At 45.8% G+C, this 12,217-nt stretch overlaps 1 protein-coding gene across 1 annotated transcript in view; it reads right to left on the bottom strand.

Annotated features, from left to right (window-relative positions):
- GPX2 (glutathione peroxidase 2) overlaps positions 1–6,512 on the bottom strand; it is a 31,405-nt gene extending 24,893 nt beyond the window's left edge. The window contains exon 1 of the mRNA XM_015414517.1: positions 6,485–6,512. The gene's annotated coding sequence lies outside the window, so the exon portion shown is untranslated. The remainder of the gene's footprint in view (positions 1–6,484) is intronic.
- Positions 6,513–12,217: the final 5,705 nt, after the last annotated feature.

The following is a 12,217-nucleotide window of genomic DNA, read 5'->3' as shown; positions in this document are numbered from 1 at the left end:
GCGTGTGTGGTGCCTTCCCATCCTGGGAGCTCAGCCCAAACTGAAAAGCTCACGTACCCTTCAGCAACAGGCAGAAGACAGAAGGGTAAGGGCATTTCACTCAAGGCTCTGGGGATGGGTGTCCCTACTCAGGCAATCCAGTGGGGGCCGAGGACTGTGTGTGGTGCTTCACTGAATCTCCTCAGCAAAAGCAAAAGGCAATGGCAGCAGACTGGTAGGCAAGGCAGGTCATACAGAGCAGCAGACTGAGGAGGAATCTACAGCGCTTTCTTCCAGGGAACAGCACCTGGGAAGTTAGGAAACAGTCAGAAGCTCGGCTTCTATTCGGTCCGCAGGAGGACTGACTCCTCTTCCCCACCTTTGCAGGTCACAGAGGTTTTAATGGAACGCTAGGCCTAGTCCAGCCCCCACCCTTGTTTTCTATGAGAAGGATGCAGATTCCCTCCACTCTGCTGTTCCCACCTTTTGAGGTAAGCAGCCAGGCCTGTGTCTACTGCGACTACAGGTTCAAGCAACGTAAGTCGCCTCTTCAGAACTGGCTTTATGGAGGACAGGGCTGCCAGAAGAACCGGGAAACATATGGGTAGTGAAGCCACAGCCTCCCTCCTTTCTGTGACAGGCAGCATGATATTATGGATGTCAGCACCAACCGTGTGTTAATGCATGTGCAGCAGTGCATAAGAAAGGGGAGTGAAACATGATCATTTCACCACCAATGTTAAGCCAGACTAACTCAATGACCAATCTATTTACCCACTATGAGGGTCGCACAAACTATTAAATGGAAGCAATTTCAGTACTGCCTTTTATTTTAGCTCTGGGTTCCAAAAGAAGGATTCATGGTATAAGAGGTGAATCCCAGGGCTCTTCTAAGGGCTCTTCCGCATTCTGATTTTCATCACTGGTGTGTCCCTGTTGCTTCAGGGTTTTTCCCCCCAAATGTGTTTTGCTCTCTCGAGTAGTCCCAGAGGCAGCAAAACACATGCGGAAAAGGGGAGGAAACCCAAAGCAATAGGGACAAACAAGTGACAAAAATGAGAATGTGGAAAAGGCATTTATGGGGACTGGGCACATAAGGAAAGTGAGGATAAAGTAAAGCAGGACAGCCAGTCCTTATAAAAATCTATGGTGGGACCACACTTGGAATACTGTGTACAGTTTGGGTCACTGCACTTGGAAGAGGATATGATATTGTAGAGCATAAAAAAGTACAGAAAAGAGCAACCAAAAGTATCGGGGGGGCTGGAGTAGCTGCCCCGTGAGGATCAGTTAAAATGCTTAGGGCTGTCTAACCTAGAAAAAAGGTGAGTAAGGGGAGACAGAAGAACTATACAAGAAAGACCTCGATGTCCTTGACAACCACAACGGTATAATCACTGACCTCAAGCCAGACATCCTGGAATGTGAAGTTAATTGGGCCTTAGAAAGCATTACTAACAACAAAGTTAGTGGAGGTGATGGTATTCCAGCTGAGCTATTCAAAGTCTTAAAAGATGATGCTGTTAAAGTGCTGCACTCAATTTGCCAGCAAATTTGGAAAATGCAACAGTAGCCACAGGATTGGAAAAGGTCAGTATACATTCCAATCCCAAAGAAGGGCAATGCCAAGGAATGTTCAAACTATCGCACAATTGCACTCATATCACACGCTAGCAAGGTCATGCTCAAGATCCTACAAGCTAGGCTTCAACAGTACGTGGATAGAGAACTGCCAGAAGTACAAGCTGGGTTTCGAAGAGGTAGAGGAACTAGAGATCAAATTGCCAACATTCGCTGGATTATGGAGAAAGCAAGAGAGCACCAGAAAAACATTCACTTCTGCTTCATTTACAGGGAGAAATTTTTCTCCTTCTCCCATAACACTACAACTCGGGGTCATCTACTGAAGCTGAAGAGTGGAGATTCAAGACAGACAAAAGGGAAAAAGTAAGAGTCCAGATATCTGAAGGAGGGAGCACTGACTCACGAAAGCTCCTCCCCTGCCACAAATTTTGTTAGTCTTTAAAGTCAGATGAATAAATATAATCACATTGTTTGTTCTGTACAACTTAATGCAGATGACCAAATAAGTTCAATGTTTGTAAAATCTTCATTTTTTTGTAATGCCAACAACTTTATATGCAATTAAATTATTTAATTTTATCCAAGAAAGTTTTATGTGTTGGTATTTTTTTCTGCTTCCAAAGTTTAATGAATACCAGCCCTGCAGCTGTTATATTAGGAAAATGTTCTAAACTGCTTTGGGGTAGAGACTATGTTGTTCAGTAAAAAAAAATTCAGGGGAGCCAATAACATTATAGTCTATCCCCTCTGCCTGCATTATTATCAACATTTCCCAATTTTTTTAGCCCTAACACAGCCCCACCACATGTGGAAAAAGTCTGCCTAAGTTGAGTCCCAAAACCAACACTGGTTATTAGCACCTTTGTACATTCTGGCTCTCCCAACAGGAGAGAGGTGCCATTGATGTATCATTTTCATTACATTAAATAGCTTTACCTGGGCTCGTCTGTAGTACTGCTTAGTGATTGTCTGGTATCGCTCCTGACCTGCAGTATCCCTGGGCGGGGGAAAAAAAGATCATTACAGTGAGCTGGGACTTCTGTATGTTTAACAGCTGACAGGGTCTTCTCTGGGACTCACTGACAAGAAGCCTCAAACTCAACCACTCATATGGATACCACTGTGCATGGATCTACTGCAGATTTCCAGAACAACAATCCTAAGTTCAATGTCGAGGCCAAACCAAGGCTGTGGTAGCTAATCCCCCCCACCCCACCCCGATCACTCAAGTAAATTAGGTGGCATAACCACCAGGGTGTCAACCCCACTGGGAAAATGTGCTCACTCTGCACACACATGCTGCTTTCCCTTCAAGGTCAACCTCTCAGGGATGCCAGAAGTCTGTATTTCTGCAGAAGCCAGCCAGCTGTGGGGGGCACTGAACAGCACAGCCGTCCTCTGCGAAAACCGGCAGGTCACTCCCTCCCCCGCTCTACAGAGCACCTTTTTTAACTTCTAAAACATTGTGTGTTTCTGATTATTGAGGTGCAAAATGAACAATCAAGCAAACAAACATTTTAAGTTGTGCTTTTAAAAGGTTCAGCAAAGCAGGCAGCATGACCGAAGTGGGAGGAGACGGGAAAATGAAGCACCAGATTGGTGTTCAATTAGCTGATCTCAGTGCATCTGTCAAGTGGGTGGTGAAGGCGGGAGTCGGGCTCCAGCTGCATGGGGCGCGGGGGAGCCGCGAGTCTCCATGTCCGGGTGCGTCTGTGCTCAGACTAGCTCTGCTTCAGACACGGGGGGGGGGGGGCTTTTGAAGAACCTGAAAATAGCTTTTGCAGAAAGACCGATAAACATCTTATTGACCAACAGCCTCTACAGTGAGATGCTGATAACTAGCAGTAAAACTTTAATTTGTAAACTGAAAAGTCTCTGTTCCTGTATCCTTCTCTATTTATTTATTTGATTTATACCCCGCCCTCCCCGCAGAAGCAGGCTCAGGGCGGCTAACAAGGCCACTGGCCTCATAAAACAATAAAAACAATTTAAACAACCTAATTTAAAAACATCAAATCATTTAGAGGTACAACATATATAAGATGGCAAGGACTGTCCTATCAGCCACCATAGGGGAAACTGGCCGCTGGTATCTGGCTCCTTAAGGCTTAGTTCTGTAATACGGGCCCTTGAACGCTTGGCGGAAGAGCTCAGTCTTCTCTTCCCCAACTGGCTTCCCTAGATATACTGGAAGGCACTAGATGTCTAGACCAGGGGTGGCCAAACTGCGGCACCACATGCGGCTCTTTCACACATAGTGTGTGCAGCTCGCGGCAGGGCGGCTGGGGAAGCGAAGGGGAGGCGTGTCCCCCTCCCTGGGTAGGCTTGAGGCAGGGGAGGGGAGCAGTGAAAGAAAGCAACTCTAAATTTGTTCTCAAAACCCCCCCCCCCCTGGGCTGGCATGGAGAAGGCATTTGTCTCTTGAAATCCCTTTGCCAAGCCAGCCAGCATGGGGGCGTAAGGGGGTTAGAAGACACATTTAAAGTTAAAGTTGCTTTCTTTCCACCTCCCCCCCATCTATTTACTTTCCTTCCATTATCTTTCCTTCCACCTTTCTTTGCCTCTCTCTCTCTCCCTTCCTTCCTTCCTCTTTCTTCTTTCCTTCCTCTCCCCTCCCTCCCCCATCTATTTGCTTTCTTTGTTTCTCTCTCTCTCTTTCTACCTCTTTCATTCTTTCTTTCTACCTCTCTCTCTCTCTTAGACAAATAAATACCATGAGCAAACAAATAAGTATCATTATCAATATCTGTCTTACCCTTTTTGTTTTATTTTTGGCAGTCTCATTTAATGTTAATAAAATGCAAATATGCATATTTTTCAATAAAAATGTGTGCAATATTTATTTATGTCTTGTGGGTCTCAAACATCTGACATTTATTCTACGTGGCTCTTACATTAAACAAGTTTGGCCACCCCTGTTCTAGACCATCACATATAACTCCTGACCAACATCTGAGTAGCTAAGTATCTAAGTTGGTGTGAAGAGTTCCAAGGGATGTGCAGTGCAGTCCTAATCTACTCAGAAGTAAGTCCTCCTGAGTTCAGTTGGGTTTATACTTTAGCACTTTGGACTGCAGTTGTATTTGTACTCCCACAGACAGAGTGGAGGATTCATTATGGAAGTAGCAAGCTAGAAGTCATATGAAAGTCTGTGTGAAGGCTGCGCTACCACCCCTTCAAATTCTGTACTAGGAAAACCTATGTTCATTCCGAAAATTAAGTGGAATTGTAGGCATTTAATTTTATGTTAACTTACTCTGCAACTAAAATGCCCCCCAAGAAAAGTGTTTTACAGGAGGGGCTAAGACTGGAAAGCAGAATAGTAGAAATGTGTGTACACTGACCCTTTTTTATTGAGCATTGCACCTATATGGGCCAAAAAGGGCCACCTCGCCAAGTTGCCTGCAGCACAAAGGCAGACTGAGAGCCAGTTCACACAGTGCTTTTTTTTTTTTGTCCTCATGAGCTTGGGTCACATGGACAAATAAGCTGCGTGAAGTGAGTAGCCTCCAAAATAATCAGCAGCTGTTTCAACAATTGTATGAATTCCCTGCTTCACCATTAGATACAAAACACACATGTTCTACTATCCTCCCAGGAATTGGTGCAGTGTTGGAGCACAGTGAGGTGCAGAAGAACTCCAAACAGACTTATGCTATCCCATCAGTCAAGTCATCACAGAGTATGTCTACCTGGCTGCTACGGCGGACTTGCTTCTTTACCCACCACTAACATTGTTACAAGGTGATTCGCTTGCGATGTATCCAAAAGCACACGGGAGTGCTTCAGCTTTGGAGAATGTGCAAGCATGTAAGCTGGCTGCCCCCTACTGGACATGTGTAGCTTTACTCCTCTGAATTCAATTGTATCTAGGGACTTTCTCCCCCCTCCCAATGTTTTTTAAAGATGGATTTATCATTAACTAAAGAAAAAAGAGAATTGACTACAATTCTATTATCAGCAGCAAAAACTCTGATAGCCCTCTGAATTCAATTGTACTAGGGACTTTCTCCCCCCCCCCAATGTTTTTTAAAGATGGATTTATCATTAACTAAAGAAAAAAGAGAATTGACTACAATTCTATTATCAGCAGCAAAAACTCTGATAGCCCAAAATTGGAATCAAATCAAAGTACCCTCTATAAAACAATGGGTTTCCAAGTGTTGGGATTTAGCAGCAGCAGACAAAATAGCGACGCAGATATTGACAGCTTATTCTCCTACTTTATCTAATAAATTTTTAAACAGATGGTTCTTTTATTTTGAGTTTGTAACTAATACTCCTAATCTTCTATATAAGCTTCCTGATAGATATCTACATTATGTTTTCTATTGAAGTATGAGGTTTGCACTGCTTCAGAGCACACCATCCCTAATTTAAAAGAGTGGCAAAACAGCAATCCCCTTTAGTGCAAGGTCACTGGGACGCCCACTTCGATTATACCACTGCTCTAGTACTAAAGGGGAAATGTGTGTGTTTTAATCATTGTCTGGAAAACCCCTAATAAAGTCTGGAAATGTGAGCCCTTAATCCATTCTTAGAAATGATAGTTGGTATCCACATGTAGGAGTTCCAATAATACCCTGCACACAAGCGGCAACATCCTGCCCATTATCCAGGAATGTGAGTGACCCCCCCTCCCATCTAATACCACTGGACATCTTTTATAGGTGTTAAATATATATGGTCAGATCCACTGCCACTATTGATTACTTACAAAGCACTTTTAATTAGCAGTGTTTTCCAATCTGTGGATTCACAGCCACCCTATGACTTGGTCATCGCCATCCCTGTTTTACTGAGGGGCTAAGAGCCTACAACATGCCGAAGGTCATAGAATGAACCCATGGTCTTCAACACTCAGTCCGATTTTCCTCAAAGAACTTACTTTGTTCTGTGTCAAAGTACCTGCATCACTTACCAGATCTGTATTCGGACCTTAATCCCATCTACGTCTATGGTCTTCATTTTAAAATCAACTCCTAGGAACAACAACAAGAATTACATTACCCAACAAATTCTGATGGGTCTAAATAGGTTTTGTGGTGTGTAGAATAACCAAGAAGAGAGACTAACACTTTTAACATGTATGTGTTTGTGTGCAATGCCTTCTTCTCTGTCCCCTCCCTCTCTTCATACAAGCCTCTGTTCCTACTCGTCATCTGCAGCACTCATGAACCCCATCCCGATGTGTGTGTGTGTGTTCTGTGCCATCATGGCGCTTCCAACTCATGGTGACCCTATGAATTAAGGGACCTTCAGAACTTCCCATCACTGACAGCCTGGCTCAGGTCTTGCAAACCGAAGGCCTTTGTGGCTCACTTGACTAAGTCGATCCATCTCACATTAAGTCTTCCTCTTTTCCTACCGCCATTCAGACACCACTTTCATATACTGACACACAATCTAGCAGTACATCAACATTCTAATACATCTTCCTACACCCTGCTCTGCCAAATCAATCAGAAGCACACAGACCATCTATCTTTAGGCCTTGGATAGTGATGGCTTTTTAAAAATTTCATAGAGGCTGAAGTGTTCATGGGAACACTTTCCCTATGAGGAAAGGTTAAAGCGCTTAGGGCTCTTTAGCTTGGAGAAACGAGGACTGAGGGGTGACATGATCGAGGTTTACAAGATTATGCATGGGAAAGAGCAGGTAGAGAAAGAGGTACTTTTCTCCCTTTCTCACAATACAAGAACTCCTTGTGGGCACTCCATGAAAACTGCTGAGCGGTCAGGTTAGAACGGATAAAAGGAAGTACTTCTTCACCCAAAGAGTGATTAACACATGGAATTTACTGCCACAGGAAATGGTGGCGGCTACAAGCATGGATGGCTTCAAAAGGGAATTAGATAAGCATATGGAGCAGAGGTCCATCAGTGGCTATTAGCCACAAGGTATAGATAGGGGCTCTGGGGCAAGTGATGCTCTGTCTTCTTGGTGCTTGGGGGTTCAACAGTGGGAGGGCTTCTAATGTCCTGGCCCCACTGGTGGACCTCCTGATGGCACCTGGTATTTTTGGCCACTGTGTGACAGAGTGTTGGACAGGATGGGCCTTTGGCCTGATCCAACATTGGCGTCTCTTATGTTCTTATGTTCTTAATTTGCATGACTCACCCAAAACTGGGTGCTTGCTACCAGGGCTGGCTCACCCACTAGGCGAACTAGGCATTCACCTAGAGCGCTGGGCCCTGGATGGGGGCGCCACGCCGAACTGTGTCTCCCCCCAAAAAAGCCCCCTCCTCCTGCTGCCCATCAGACTTGGTGGCAATGGTGCCTCTCCAACCGGCCTGCAAGGAGAGGAAGGAGCCAACACTGTGCCAAGCCGCTTCCCCGACATGCAGGAGAGATGGGCTTCGGAGCCGAGCGCAGCTCTCTGAGTTGTTGTGGGCTTCGGTGTGGAGCTTCCCAGAACTTTTCTGCCTCCAGCCGGACCCCTGCTGGCACCCCCAGTCGCGCCGAGCTGGCGGGCCTCTATCCCTCAACCCTGGGGAGGGGGGCATGTCCTCCCGACGCCCCCTCGTGCCCCTTCCCCACTCGCGCCAGGCCCTGTGGAGAAAGATGGATTATTAATTAAGTAAATAATAAATGTAGCTGAAGATGGGAAACTGATAAAAGGTAGGTTGGTAAGTGGGATGGAGAGAAGGAAGCAGGGAAAGGCAAGGCTATGGAGGTTGTCAGGAGAATGACAAAAGGAAACAGTGTGAGGAAGGGGATAAAGGGGGAAATGAGGTGTCCCCCACAAGTGCTTGTGGGTTTGGCACCAAGCAAATGGGCTCAGTCTAGCAGACAACACCGTGCAAGTGGGCCACAGATTTCACAGATAAAGGCTTTCAGGTGGAGGGAAGGAGGGGAAGCTTAAGATGGTGGAAGACAGTGGAAGGTTGGCTGGCTGGTGGGAAAAGGATGCAAGAAAGGGGAAGATTCTATGGGGGCTTTATTTTAGGTATACCCCTCAAATATGTTTTAAGTGAGGAAATGAGGACTTGAAAAGGATGATGTACACAGTCTAATGCAGGTTTCCTCTGCTCAGAAATGTATTATTTGACAGCCACAACTTTGTGTTTACCACCGAAAGAGGACAATCCTGCTGTGAATCCTGCTGAGATGGGGCACACCTAGGGTGAATCTATGGGAAACTACATAGCTAGCAAGCAAGCAATGACTCCTTTTAATTCACCAGAGCACAAAAGTTGAAGATTTAACATGCATACTCTGTGCAAGTTCAACTTCCCTTGAAAGCTCATCTAAAATTCCTCTGTAGTCTCTTTGTTGCTAGAGGCGCTGCCTTTTACTCTTGGGTAGCCCCAATAGCAGGGGTACCCCACTTCTAACCTGACCCAGAGACCCACAAAACCCAGGCCAAGGAAGGCACTCCTGGTTCTGAAACACAGAGCTAGCCACAGCTCTGAAAAGGGGGCTCTCCACTTTCAGGTTTAATAAGGTGACCTCAGAGCAGGCCTCCAGTCTTCCCCCTCCACCCAGCAGAGAGATTATGCTTATGGAATGACAATGAGTTCCACCAGGTGAAGCATCTACATTTCTAAAGTCTATTCAGGGGCCACCTGGCAAATAACTCTGTCTCCAGTCATTCTTTGTCTGAATACTTGTCTTTCCTGCTCTGTCCCTCAGGATACTGGGATAAACCAATCAAGCATTCAAATGTTTAGCAATCCTTCCTGACGCTAATCAGAGACTCATCTCCCACCTTTTGTCTATACTTGGGATCCTTTTCAAATTACCCTGGCAGGCCCATTAGTGGTCAGAAAACTCATTCAAATAGCCACCCAGCACCTAGCTAATCCAATCAAGATACTGTCAAATCTCAGCATAGCCTGACCTTGCCTCTCTGGAACTTCATTGGTCACATCCAGGCCTTGCCCATCCTGATGTCACACACCCCTGGGACCCCGGATTGGCCCAGGTAATCTTTTGTTCTCGCCTGATACCAGCCCCAAAGACCTTCCATTGGTCTGCATTGTTTTTCAATGCCTATATCCCAGCTTCTGCCCTGATGCCAACTGGCAGTCCACCCCGAAACCCTCTGGGTTTTGGGCCACAACCCTTTCTTCATGGACCTCTGCACATCTGGACAGGTAGTATCACCCCACAACCCCTCCATTAGCTATCAATCACCTCTGCTTCCTTAAGTCTGTATTGTGTGCATGAATGTTTAATTACTGTTTGTGTGCTTGAGAATATTTAGTAAAGAAATCCTTATTTTACCCACCCAGACTCTTTGTCTATTCTTGGGAATTCTAACTCTGGCATACACAGGTCTGATCCTATAGTTATGCCAATTGCATATTAATATCATAAATCCCCAATCTTTTATTAAAGAAAAAGAGCAATTTGGCTAACATCTTACTCTCAAAATCCATGACCTGACTCCATGCTAATTACCTGAAGGAGACCCTAACAAATATAGAAAATGCTGAAAAGACTGTTTCTTTGAAGGTTTCACAGTAGCCACTTGCAGTGCTGAAGAGGAGACACCTGTCTTCTCAGCAGCATGAGTGGCTGCAACAGAATCTTCAACGAAAAGCCAGCTGCCTCCTATGTGACTCATCTTTCAAGCAGCATTCTGCTTGGTGGCCATAATCTACCTTGTATAAAAGTGCCTTGTCTAACAAACATCTCAGCAAAGAGAATGCAGAATCTAAGGATATCTGCCTGCTCCCTAGTAATGCTTTCCTCTTCCTTCATCCTGTATAGAGTACAGCTGCTTAGGCATGCTGAAGGTGCTCAGTTTCCATCTGGAAGCCTTACGAATATCAGGCCCACGGTGGAACTGGTCATCTACTGCTTCCAGTTCTGCTGCTGCTGCGGCATCATCGCTTGCTTCGCCAGACTCTCTCAATCGCTCAGCCATTTCATGTTTTAACCTCGGTCCTAGACTCAGAACTCTGAGCATGAGATTTCTGTGGTGAAGGTCAATAAATCAAAAGTAGGTTTGCACCTTACAGACACACACCTGAACAGCATAGTCAAAATAGCAACAGCACAGACATTTTGATGCAATAATTCAGAGCAAGAGGTGTCAGTTATCAGACACTGTTAAATAAACAAAATATTGCAAGAGTGCTAGTGTATTAAGCATGTTCTTATTTTAAGTTAAAAAAACAGTCTTTGTGTTTGTGTCCTTTATAAAGTTTATCTCTCCGCTACCTGGCATTACATTTTATGACACACATGGCCCGGCCCAACAAGGCCTCATTTATGTCAGATCCGGCCGTCATAACAAATGAGTTCGACACCCCGGTCCCAGACTCTTCAGCCGTTCCTCATAGGGACGGTGCTCCCAACCCCCTCATCATCCTGGTCATCCTCCTCTGTACCTTTTCCAGCTCTGCAGTGCCCTTTTGGCAATACGGTGACCAGAACTGTACACAGTGTTCCAAACGAGGCTGCACCATAGATCTGTACAGGGGCATTACAATATTGGCCCTTTTACTCTCAGTCCCTTCCCTAATAATCCCTAACATAGAGTTTTGCCTTTTTACTGCTGCAGCATACTGGCTTGACACTTTCATTGAGCTATCCACTACGACCCCGAGATCTTTTCCACCAGCCTGAGCCGGTGGTGCCTCGGAGCCACGAGCCCTGCTGGGTGGCCGGAACTTTGGGCAGGCGGCAGGGCGTTCTCGGGGGGGCGGTACAGCTCCTCCTCTCCTCTCCACCAGCCCGGGACTTGCAATGGGGCTTCTCGAGAGACCCCACCAGGCAGCACGTCAGAAGATGGCAAGCAGCAGGTGCACGTGAAAATGTGCAAAAAGGTCTTACAGCTCACCAAGGTAAACAAAAAAACAAAAAAAAGCTTTCCCCCCTTGGCAGCTGTGTGCATTACCCGGAGGAGCTGTCGAGCCGGCTGGAGCGCAAATGGCCGAGCGCGCAAAACCACCACTGTATTTTATATTTATTTTTAAAATTGTGACGTCGTGCCCCACCAGTTCTCCTGGTCCCCCCACCCTGAGAATTTTCTGGCTATGGGCCTGAATGCTAGATGCAGATTGGGCCTCAGTCTCTGACTGTTCAGACCCCAGTAGCCTGAGCCTGTAGCTACAGTGGGGCATTTTGGGGCCACGCCCCCTTAATCACTGCCCACGCCCCACAAAACTTGTTCTCTGAACTCATTAAAACGTTTTGTAAAGTTTACATTTAACCACACCACACCGCCATGCCCAGCCCTGCCTGCACTGCCTTCTTCACCTCCAGGCTTCAGCCAGGCAGTCTTCTGCATTCTCTAGTTGTGCGGTCTGTGCCCGCCTTCCTCCTGAGCCGTCCTTCCATTAGCCGGCCAGTCCTGCCTTCTCCTGATTTGCTGACTTGCACCACTGGGGCTGGAGAGGGCTGCTGGGATTTTTTGTCCCAATCTGCATCACCATACACAGAATTTGGAACTGTATTCTATGGATAGTTTACTCAGATGCTAACCTTTCATAGCTGTTACATATATTAGGACGAGTGATGTATGAAGGGATTTTATATAGATAATTTTATATTCATGTTTTTATCTGTTTAACTCTGCTTCTGAATGGCCCATGGGCCATAATAAAGACTAGCTGCCTGGCTATTCATGCACAATTCTACTTAGAATAATAGAATCATAAAGTTGGAAACGGCCATACAGACCATCTAGTTCAAACCACC

This window comes from Gekko japonicus, unplaced genomic scaffold, assembly GCF_001447785.1.
Source record: "Gekko japonicus isolate JY-2015 unplaced genomic scaffold, Gekko_japonicus_V1.1 scaffold446, whole genome shotgun sequence".
Classification (NCBI taxonomy): Eukaryota; Metazoa; Chordata; class Lepidosauria; order Squamata; family Gekkonidae; genus Gekko; species Gekko japonicus.
This window is presented reverse-complemented; position numbering and strand designations above follow the sequence as displayed.